A 12,014-nucleotide genomic window follows, 5' to 3' on the forward strand; every position below is an offset into this window, starting at 1 on the left:
GGGTGTGGGAGGAATTAAACAGGAATATAGACTTATTCTCTAATCTAAATGTAATTTGACAAAGATAAGAAAGAAATTTGTTCTGACAAAAAAAAAGTGTGGTATTTGAAAGATTAATTTTTAGTTGAATATATGACTTTCAAACACGTATTCCCATATATTGCTTTCGTCAGGTAAAAATTTATGACCATGGATCTAATTCGCAGATTCGCTTTCATTAAAAAAAAAAAAGAAGAAGAAGAAATTAAAAGTCAGTTTTATAGCAATGTCCAAGTCTTGGCATTGAAAACTCTTAAATATTATGCAAGATCTATAATTACGTCAAACTTCATTAGATCGAACTGCATTATAATGCTATCCATAGCATTGTATAGTTAATTTGTTTTATATACTAAATTTGTTTGTTCAATAATTAAAATAGCAAACATTTTTTGAGTGCCTACTGTTTCCTAAGCACCAATGTAGGGACTAGTGATGATGCTATGACAAAACAAACAAACAAACAAAAACCCTGTCCTCGTGGAACTTACAGTCTATTGGGAAGAAATACAATTGAATAGGATTAAGATGGTGAACAGGAGGCTGAAATAGCTTGCAGCTCCCACTCAGATGGACAGACCAGCGTGTGGAGACTCACAGCGTGAACTTTTGCTCCAAGAATTACCACAGGAACATCCCAGGAAAGCTGAGAGAATCCAGACCCTTTTAAGGAGCTAGATCACCGCTGAGGGTCCCTGAGATGCCAAAAAATGTGAGTCTGCTTGCGTTCTCAATGGGGAGGCTCAGGGTCAGGGGCAAGTTCTCAGCCCCCCTCACCAGCTGCCTGGAAATAGACTCAGTGCTGTTGTGGGGGCATGGTTGAAGTAAGACTGGCCTTTTAAACTGTAGAGTGCGTGGGAGCGGGGTAAGCCCTGTGACTGCTGGCTTTCCCCTACTTCCCTGATTATACATGTGACTCAGCAGAGACAGCCACAACCCTCCTGGGAATACAACTCCATTAGACTGGGAACCACACTGCTATCCCCCACCGCAGCCACAGTAAGCCACGCCCAAAGAGAGGCTGAGTTCCAACAAGCTTATCCCTGCCTCCACCTGGCGGTCTTTCTCTAACTGCCCTAGTAGCTGAAAACAAAGGTCATAAGCTCTTGGGAGCTCTATGGCCCTGCCCACTGCCTGAGAAACCTGGATACTTAACAAGATGTCCCTAGGGCAAGTTTGCATCTTCCCTGTAGAACTAGAGCTGATGTGCTCTGGAAAACGCCACCTCCTGGCTGAAGGTCAACTAACACAAAACCAGCACACTAAGCAAAAACACAACCAAGGACTCTTACAGAGTTTATCTCATTCTCTTGCTACCTCCACTGGAGCAGGTGCTGGTATTCATAGCTGCAACAGCTGAAGATGGATCACATCATAGGACTCTTTGCAGACACTCCCTAATACCAGCCCAGAGACTTGTAGCTATTCTGGGCGGCTAGACCCAGGAGAGCAAAAACAATCACAATACTTCAGCTTTCAGGAAGCCCTATTCCTAGAGGAAGAAGGAGGAAACCACATCAAGGGAGCATCGCTTGGGACAAAAGAATCTGAACAGCAGTGCTTGAATCCCAGATTTCCCCTCTGACATAATGTACCCAAATGAGAAGGAACCAGAAAAACAATTCTGGTAATATGACAAAACAAGGGTCTTTAATACTCCCCAAAGATCGTATCAGTTCACCAGCAATGGATTCAAACCAAGAAGAAATCTCTGAATTCCAGAAAAAGAATTCAGAAGGTCAATTATTAAGCTAATCTAGGAGGCACAGGAGAAAAGTGAAGTCCAACTTAAAAAAATCAAAAACATGATATAAAATATGAAAGGAAAATTCTTCAGTGAAATAGATAGCATAAATAAAAAACAATCACAACTTCTGAAAATGAAGGGCACACTTAGGGAAATGCAAAATGCACAGGAAAGTCTCAGCAATAGAATAAAGAATTCTATTGTATGAAATAGAAGAAAGAATTTCTGAGTATGAAGACAAGGTTTTCAAATTAACCCAGACCATCAAAGACAAAGAAAAAAGAATTTTAAAATTGAACGAATCCTCCACGATGTTTGGAAATACGTTAAATGTCCAAACCTAAGAATAATTGGTATTTCCAAGGAAGAAGATAAATCTAAAAGTTTGGAAAACGTATTTGAGCGACTCATCAAGGATAACTTTTTCAGCCTTACTAGAAATCTAGACATAAAAATACAAGAAACTGAAAGAACGCCTGGGAAATTCATGGTAAAAAGATCATCACCTGGACACAAATTCATCAGGTCATCTAAAGTCAAGACAAAGGAAAGAATCTTAAGAGCTGTGAGACAAAAGCATCAGGTAACCTATAAAGGAAACCCTATCAGATTAACAACATTCTTCTCAACAGAAACCCTTCAAGCTACAAGAGATTCGGCTCCTCTTTTTAGCCTCCTTAAACAAAACAATTATCAGCCAAGAATTTTGTATCCAACAAAACTAAGCTTCATAAATGAAGGAAAGATATAGTCTTTCCCAGAAAAACAAATGCTAGAGAATTCATCACTACCAAGCCAGCACTGCAAGAACTGCTAAAAGAGCTCTAAATCTTGAAACAAATTTTGAAAATACACCAAAATTAGAACGCTCTTAAAGCGTAAGTCTCACAGGACCTATTAAACAATAACACCATGAAAAAAAAAAAAAAGGTATTCAGGTAACAAATAGCACAATAAATAGGCTAGTACCTCACATCTCAATACTAACATTGAATGTAACTGGCCTGAATGCTCCACTTAAAAGATACAGAATGGCAAAATGGATAAGAATTCACCAACCAAGTTTCTGCTGTGTTTAGGCATCTGGCTCAACACATAAGGACTCATATAAACTTAAGGTAAAGAGGTGGAAAAAGATATTACCTTAAAATGGACACCAAAAGTGAGCAGGAGTAGCTATTCGTGTATCACACAAAACAAACTTCAAAGCAACAGCAGTTAAAAAAGACAAACAGGGACATTATATAATGATAAAAGGACTAGTCCAATGGGAAAGTATCACAATTCTAAATACATATGCACTGAACACAGGAGCTCCAAAATTTATAAAACAATTACTACTACACCTAAGGAATGAGATAGATGGCAATACAATAATAGTGGGGGACTTTAATACTTCACTGACAGCACTAGACAAGTCATCAAGACAAAGTCAACAAAGATACAATAGACTTAAACTATACACTAAAACAAATAGACTTACATTTACAGAACATTCTACCCAATGACTGCAGAATATACACTCTTTTCATCAGCACATGGAACATTCTCCAAGACAGATCATATGATAGGCCACAGAACAAGACTCAGTAAATGTAAGAAATTATATCAGGTACTTTCTCAGACTAATAAACAGCAAGACTGAAATGGTAATAACAAAAAAAAAAAAATTGCCAAGCAAAACGTCCAGGACCAGGCAGACTCACAGCTAAATTCTCTCAAATATTCAAAGAAGAATTGGTACCAATGCTATTGACAGTAATCCAAAAGATAGAGAAAGAGGGAATCCTCCCTACGTCATTCTATGAAGCCAGTTATCACCCTAATACCAAAACCTGGGAAGGACACAACAAAAAAAGAAAACTAAAGACCAATATCCCTGATGAGCATAAATGCAAAAATCCTCAACAAAATACTAGCACACACAAATCCAAGAGCATATAAAAAAAAAAAAATCCACCATGGTCAAGTGGGGTTCATACCAGGGATGCAGAAATGGTTTAACATATGTAAATCAAAAATTGTGATGCACCACAAAAACAGAATTAAAAACAAAAATCACATGATTATATCAATAGACACAGAAAAAAGCACTTGATAAAATCCAGTACCCCTTTATGATTAAAACCCTCAGCAAAATCAGCACAGAAGGGATATACATTAAGGTAATAAAAGCCATGTACAACAAATGCACAGCGAACACTATATTGAACAGGGAAATGCTGAAAGCATTTTGCCTGAGAACTGGAACAAGACAAGGATGCCCACTTTCACCATTTCTGTTCAACATGGTTCTGCAAGTCTTAGCAAGAGCAATCAGAGAACAGAAAGAAGTAAGTGGCATCAAAATTGCTAAAGAGGAAGTTCAACTGTTGCTGTTTGCTGAAGGTATGCTTGTATACCTAGAAAACCCTAAAGACTCATCCAAACAACATCTAGAACTGGTAAATGAATTCAACAAAGTTTCGGGATATGAAATCAATGTTCACAAATCAGTAGCTCTGCTATACACCAACAGAAAGCAAGCTGAGAATCAGATCAAGAACACAACCCCTTTCACAATAGCTGCAATAATAATAATAATAATACTTGGGAATATACCTAACCAAGCATGTGAAAGAGCTCTACAACAAGAAATATAAAACACTGCTGAAAGAAAACATAGACAACTAAACAAATGGAAACACACCCCATGCTCATGGATGGGTAGAATCAATATTGTCAAAATGGCCATACTGCTATAAGCAATCTATTATACAAATTCAATGCAATTCCCATCAAAATACCACCATCGATTCAGAAAACTTGAAAAAACAATCCTAAAATTCATATAGAACCAATAAAGAGCCTACATAGTCAAAGCAAGACTAAGCAAAAAGAAGAAATCTGGAGCCATTACATTACCTGACTTCAAATTATACTACAAGACTGTAGTCACCAAAATAGCATGGTACTGGTATAACAATGGGCATATAGATTAATGGACCAAAATAGAGGAACTATAAATAAAGCCACATACTAACAGCCAACTGACTTCAACAGAGCAAACCAAAATTAAAGCAGAGAAAAGACACCCTATTCAATGAATTATGCTGGTATAATTGGCAAGTCACATGTAGGAGAATGAAACTGGATTCTCATCTCACTTTATACAAAAATCAACTCAAGATGAATCAAAGACTTAAATCTAAGACCTGAAACCGTAAAGATTCTAGAAGATAACATCTGCAAAACCCTTTTAGACATTGACTTAGGCAAAAACTTAATGACCAAAACCCAAAGGAAATGCAACAAAAACAAAGATAAATAGATGAGACTTAAACTAAAAAGCTTCTGTACAGCAAAAGAAATAATCAACAGAGTAAACAGACAACCCACAGAGTCAGTTCAGGATTATTATGTGTCAATGAAAAAAATAAAAATAAAAAGAATTAAAGTTATAAATGCTTTCATGTGCAGATACTAAATGAGGAAAAACAAGACAATTATCTAAATCATAAAAATCTTTAGTTGTGTGTTAAAAAGATTTCTCTTAAAATGAGCCAGAACGGACTTAATTTTGTAAGAATTAAATCCTGAAGCAACAGCCTGAGCTGTATATGGTCCCCTTTTAGTCACAGCTGAGATGCAGGGCACCAAGTCCTGAGACTGCACAAAGAAGTCAAGCTCTGGGCCCTGCCCATGAAACAATTTTTTTTTCCTAGGCCTCTTGGACTGTGATGGGAGGAGCTACTGTGAAGGACTCTGACATGCCGTGGAGACATTTTCTCCATCGTCTCGGCTGTTAACTTTTGGCTCCTTGTTACCTATGCAAATGTTTGCAGCCAGTGTGAATTTCTCCTCAGAAATTTTTTTTCTTTTCTATCACATTGTCAGGCTGCAAATTTTCTAAACTGTTATGCTCTGCTTCCCTTTTAAACATGAATTCCAATTTCAAGTCACCTGTTTGTGAATTCATAAAACGGAATGCTTTTAAGAGTACCCAGGTCACATCTTGTGTGCTTTACTGCTTAGAAATTTTTTCCATCTGATACCCTAAATCATCTCTCTAAAGTTCAAAGTTCTGCAGCTCTCTAGGGCAAGGGCACAATGCTTACAGTCTCTTTGCTAAAACATAGCAAGAATCGCCTTTATACCAGTTCCAAACAAGTTCCTCATCTCCATCTGAGAGCACCTCAGCCTGGATCTCATTGTCCATATAACTGCCAGCATTTGGGTCAAAGCCATTCAACAAGTCTCTAGGAAGTTCCAAACTCCCACATCTTCCTGCTTTCTTCTAATTATAATACCAATAAGAGCCTTAAGATATTTTTAGAGAACATGACTTGGTTGGTACCCAGAGTTTGCAACACTAGCAGCCTAGTGCAGAAAAGTGTGAGATACTATGGGCATAGGGTAGACCAAGGCAGTACTTTTTAGCTTCTTTTTTTCCTCTTTACAGCACTGTTTTGGCAGAATATTTTTTACCTTCTTGCTGTTGCAGGAAAGACATAAATTGAAAGCACAGAACAAATATAAAAACATGTCGGTTTCAGCCCAAAAGTTGAGGGTCAATTCATCATGACATTGGAGCATAACTGGAGAAGAAAACAGCTAACAGGAAGCACTGGTGAACGGGCCAGTCCGGGAGTTTTCCTCTCACCTGTCTGTGTTAGATGACTATGAAACTAAAAAAGGCAGCTCTTAGAATAGATCACCATATAGAGCAGGGTGATAAAAATTCCCTGATGAACATGGTCTCCTGGGTGGAGTTGGGAGCTGACCTGTCAATACGCAAAGAAAACTGGAAGCTAGACCAGAAAATACACACCTTGAGGACTTTATCCTTCTTTTCTCATAATCTCATCCAGAGGAACATATATGAGGTACCAATTTTCAATACCACCTTGAGAATATTTCCATACACAGAGATGACTAAAAAGGTAGATAAATAGATATCAGACTGTGTAGATAAGAAGAGAAATATAATTATTCTAGAAAAAGACAAAAAATATCAAGAAGAGATGCAGAAATATAAAGATTGCTACAACGTATAAATGACAGAAAGGATACAGGTAGAAATGTCAATATTCATATAATAGGAATCCCATAGAAAGGAAAAAGCAAAGATAATAATATAATAACTGAACATTTTACATAATTAAAAATAAGGAAAGTCAAAACAATTTATAAGTACTTAAATATTATATGAGAGGAAAAGAATGCAGAAATCTAGGCATATTATAGGGAAATTTAAGAACATCAATAACAAAATAAATTTTAAAAGGACCCAAGAAAAAGAACTGATAACGTAAAAAAGAACAAAGGCCAGATGAATATTCAGCATAAAGCTGTAAACCTGGATGCAGGAAGTCAAGTAACACACTAAAAAAGTAACAAAATGACTTCATAATGAAAATATTACATTTTAAGCTCAAAGATGAATTAAAGATAAATATACACATACAAGTCATCAGAAGATGATACACACAAAATCGGGTTTTTGTGGAATGAAAATATTTGTGGAAGCAGTCCAGTGCTGAAATAGTACTTTATCATGTTGCAGGATACCCATTCATTGCTCTATGAGGAGTCAAGTGATCTGAATTGTCTCCTTAAATCTCTAAGTATGATGAATTCTGTAAATGGGTTCCTATTACTGAACTACACTTCGCAGTTTTGGAATACGGCCTACTGATTCCAGGAGGAAGCACTGAAAGATATGAAATAATCTCTATAAACAACAGCAACATCTGCAAAAGAATAAACACCAGTGAGAAAAGATATTCATAGCAGTTCAAAACGAAACTCAAATGACAGAATCATGGTGGAGTTAACACAAGAGAACAAAGCGAGGTGAATAAGAACTAAGGAATCTGTGTTTTGAAACCAATAAGCAAAGCAGCAACAGTAATAAATTAAAGCACAACTTTCAAACAAACAATAAATAAATTTAAAAGTCACAAGGAAACCTAATGTATTTCCTAAAGGAATGGGATACAACCTTTAGTCATTCATCATTATGTAATGACATTAGAAATCAGTAATGAAAAACAGCAAACACACACCCCAACACGGAGGCAGTTCCTATGTTCAGGATATAAACCAAAATACTCTAAGCAACCATTTAATTAAATAACTGTTAGAGAATTAGAAAGATTTTAGAGCTATAACTCAATATCAAATGTGTGAGACCAGCTATAGTATTTGATGAAAATAAAATTAGGAGAATTTAAAACAAATGGGCACATTCCGTTAAATTCTTGAATATATTTTGCTATAGGCACTTTCTCCTAATTCTCCTCAAAATTTAGCTTTGAATAAAATAAAACTACATTAACTGATAAGTACAATGTGCATAGGAGAGCAGATAGCACAAGACAAGAGTTTGAGAATCTGGAGAAGAGAAAATTAGAATTAAATAATTTGGCAGAGCAGATAAAGCTAATTCTCTCTTTTCTCTCTCTCTGAGTTTATGTGTGTGTGTGTGGGGGGGTGCATGTGTATGTCTGTGTGTCTGTGTGTGGTATGTGTGTGTTTACACTCACAAAACTAATGCATGAAATCCTGAAAAGGCTCAGGGATTAAAAGTACTATGTATGCCTGAAGGCAGGATGCTTTTATGGCTGACAAGAGACTTTGTCGAAAATTTATCTATGGAGCAGCTAAACATTGCAATCTTTATTCCAATACTGAATAGCCGGATACTTCTCTTGAAGAAACACGGATAACTGAAGTTAGGGAAATTAGAGCTGACATTACGTGAATTCAGAGATAACAGGCAAGGCCGGGCACAGTGGCTCACGCCTGTAATCCAAACACTTTTGGGAGGCCGAGGCAGGCGCATCAGGAGGTCAGGAGATCGAGACCATCCTGGCCAACATGGTGAAACCCTGTCTGTACTAAAAATACAAAAGAGTAGCTGGGCATGGTGGTGGGCACCTGTAGTCCCAGCTGCTCAGGAGGCTAAGGCAGGAGAATGGCGTGAACCCGGGAGGCAGAGCTTGCAGTGAGCCAAGATTGTGCCACTGCACTCCAGCCTGGGAGACAGAGCGACACTCCATCTCAAAAAAAAAAAAAAAATTAAAATTAAAAAAAAGATAAAAAAAGAGATAATAGGCAAAACTGAATATAGTTTACAGAAGAAACTAAAAGTAAAGAGATTAGTTAAAATTCTGAAGTTCTTTCATTACTAAATCACCAAAATATTGGCAGTCAGACTTATACAGGTAGAAGTCATGAAGTACACTTTCTGGGGAAGCTAAACAACCTATGTAGAAGAAAGGACTTCCAATGATGCCCTCGCCCTCATCCCTAGAACCTGTGAATAAGGAACTTTGCAGATGACATTAAGGTTATGAACCTTAAAAAGGGAGATTATTTTGGATCATACCGATGGACCCAATCAAATCATACAAGTCCTTAAAAGCAGAGAATGTTCTCTGGCAGAACCAAAAGAGGTAAGGCATAAAATAAAATCAGAATGATTTATAAAAACTTAATTTAAATTAAACCACGTTATTGGAAGTGATCCAATGAAAGCCAGGTAACAGAAGTATTATCTTACCGTGAGGCAGATTATGCAACAAGTTTTATCTGACATACAGTGCTTTAATCAATTATTTTATGTTGCTCTTTTGATTGTTAATGGGCAACAAAAAAATGAAACATTTGAATGAATATTCTAAATAAAAGTCAGATAATAAAACTAGCAAATCTAAAATAAACAACTCAGAGGTACCAGAGAAGTTTTAAACAGAACAGGGAAAGAACTACAAAAAAAGTCTCTACAATCTTTTGACATGGAATTTCATCTCACAAACAAAATGAAGACAATAAAAATATTCACATAAAAATAAAAGTTCTAGGCAATTGAAAATATTATAGTATATATTAATAACAAATGAATAAATTATATTTTTAAATAAACAAACCAGTAACTAAGAGATAGTAAGAAAAATACCCCCAAGAACAAAAATGGAGAGATAGAAATTATCATAGAAACCCATACAAGCATGTTTCAGAAATGAAGAAATGATTTTTTAGATTGAAAGTCCTCACTGCAAGCATTATACAATCAGTGACAATACACTCACACAGCCTCCTGAAATGTTACAGGTGTTTTGAAGAGGAGACGTTCCACAAATCTTCCGTGTTTGAAAGACGAAGACAGGACCCTAGTGATAGGCAGAATTCTAAGATGGCTCCCATGGTCTCCAATTCCTGGTGCCACACTCATGATTAAGTTACATTATGTGGGAAAGAGATGAGTGCCACTCCTTTGATTAGGTTATGTCATACCAACAATGTTAAAGAATTTTTCGGATGTAACTGATACCCTAAATTAATCCATTTTCAGTTAATCAAAAGGGTGATTATCAGAAGTTAGCCTGCCTTTATCAGATGGAATCACCCGCAAGTTTGGAGGGTCTTCCCTGAATTCAGACCCTTTACTGCTGGCCTAGAACAGGAAGCTGCCATGAGTTCTACAGCCACGAGGAAATGGAGTCTACCAACAGCCTTCGTGTGTTTGCAGCTGAATTCTGCTTCACGTCTCCCAGTGAGAATGCAGCCAGACTGAGTCCTTGATTACATCCCTGTGAGATCCTAAGTAAAGAAACAGATGGCCGGGTGTGGTGGCTTACGCCTGTAATCCCAGCACTTTGGGAGGCCCAGGTGGGCGGATCACAAGATCAGGAGATCGAGACCATCCTGGCTAACAGGGTGAAAACCCAACTCTACTAAAAATACAAAAAATTAGCCGGGCACAGTGGTGGGCGTTTGTAGTCCCAGCTACTCGGGAGGCTGAGGCAGGAGACTGGCGTGAACCCGGGTGGTGGAGCTTGCAGTGAGCCGAGATGGCGCCACTGCACTCCAGCCTGGGCAACAGTGCAAGACTCTGTCTCAAAAAAAAAAAAAAAAAAAAAAAAAAAGAACCAGATGGACTATGCCTGGGCTTCTGACCCTGGGAAACTGAAGTGGTAAATGTACTTTGTTTTTAAGTCAAGTTAAAAATTTGACTTAAGAACTAATACAATCATGAATCAGAATAGCACTGAGTATGTCAACATAAACATGTGCAGCTACAAGAAAATGAAAAAAAATGGTATTGGTGTTAATGTTTACATAAGCATTTCAATATTTTATAGGGAGCTACTAGGAGCAGTATTGGGGGATTGAAACTGTAGTGTATTTTTAAACAGAGCAACTTTTTTGGCTAAACTACCTAGAGGTGTTTGACTTAGACCATAGATAATTTTTTACCCTGTCATCTAAATATTTAATAGAATGAGGCTACAGAAATGAAGTTGATAAATCACTTGCAACTGTGATGGTAGGACCACCTGATCTGTGGGAGATAGATAGCATGAAGATGATTTGGATAATAATACTGGACTCAGTGTGAGAGAGAAATGTTTAAGAATGAATGTTGCCACCCAAAATCAGATCTGAGAGGTTATTGATGCTGACTGAACCCTACCTAAGAAAGGTCATACATGTCTATGGAAATGAGTACCGTGGAAAATTTTAGTGCATATCATCCCCTGGCTCTCCTCTCTTTTCATGAATCTTGGAGTATTATACCTTCCTGCTCCCACTGCCAACAGTTAAGGATTGCGTAATTCTCGCAAATGGATATCTGAGCTGAAGCATTTAATGGACGCTGTGAGATCCTCCTGCTCAAACTTCCTGTTGTGTTATAACTGAGGAAGCCATGTGCTCCAAAATGTGTAGCTGTGGAATAATGGAACTTCATCAGCCTGGAAAACTGTCATCACATACATTACTTGGGACCTGGAATGTTGCTGTGAGCTTCAGGAGTTTTTACAAGAAAGGAATAAACCTTTGCTGTGTTAAATCATTGGAATCTTGGGATTGTTTTTACTGCAATAATTCTAACCTGTGTTTACAATATAATGAGAAATTCTGGGAGGTTATAGAGAGTTTAGAACATTCTTCACGAGATGGGAGTGGGATGGCTTTAAAAGTGGAATTGGTATGGACCTGATACAGTAAAGTAAGTGGGGCAAGGCTGTGAGCTAAGGACTGCAGAAGGATGGTGAATTCAGGTCTGGAAAAACATCTGCAGTGCTCAACAAGCACTCCATTCCATTATGCCAGGTTGTGATTTATTCATTATACACAAATAATAAAAGAATGGACTGAATAGAGACTGTGGTGGCCTGAATAATGTTCTCCTCAAATCGTCCATAATCCTAATCTCCTAGAATTGTGAATGTTAGGTTAC

This window comes from Papio anubis, chromosome 5, assembly GCF_008728515.1.
Source record: "Papio anubis isolate 15944 chromosome 5, Panubis1.0, whole genome shotgun sequence".
NCBI lineage: Eukaryota > Metazoa > Chordata > Mammalia > Primates > Cercopithecidae > Papio > Papio anubis.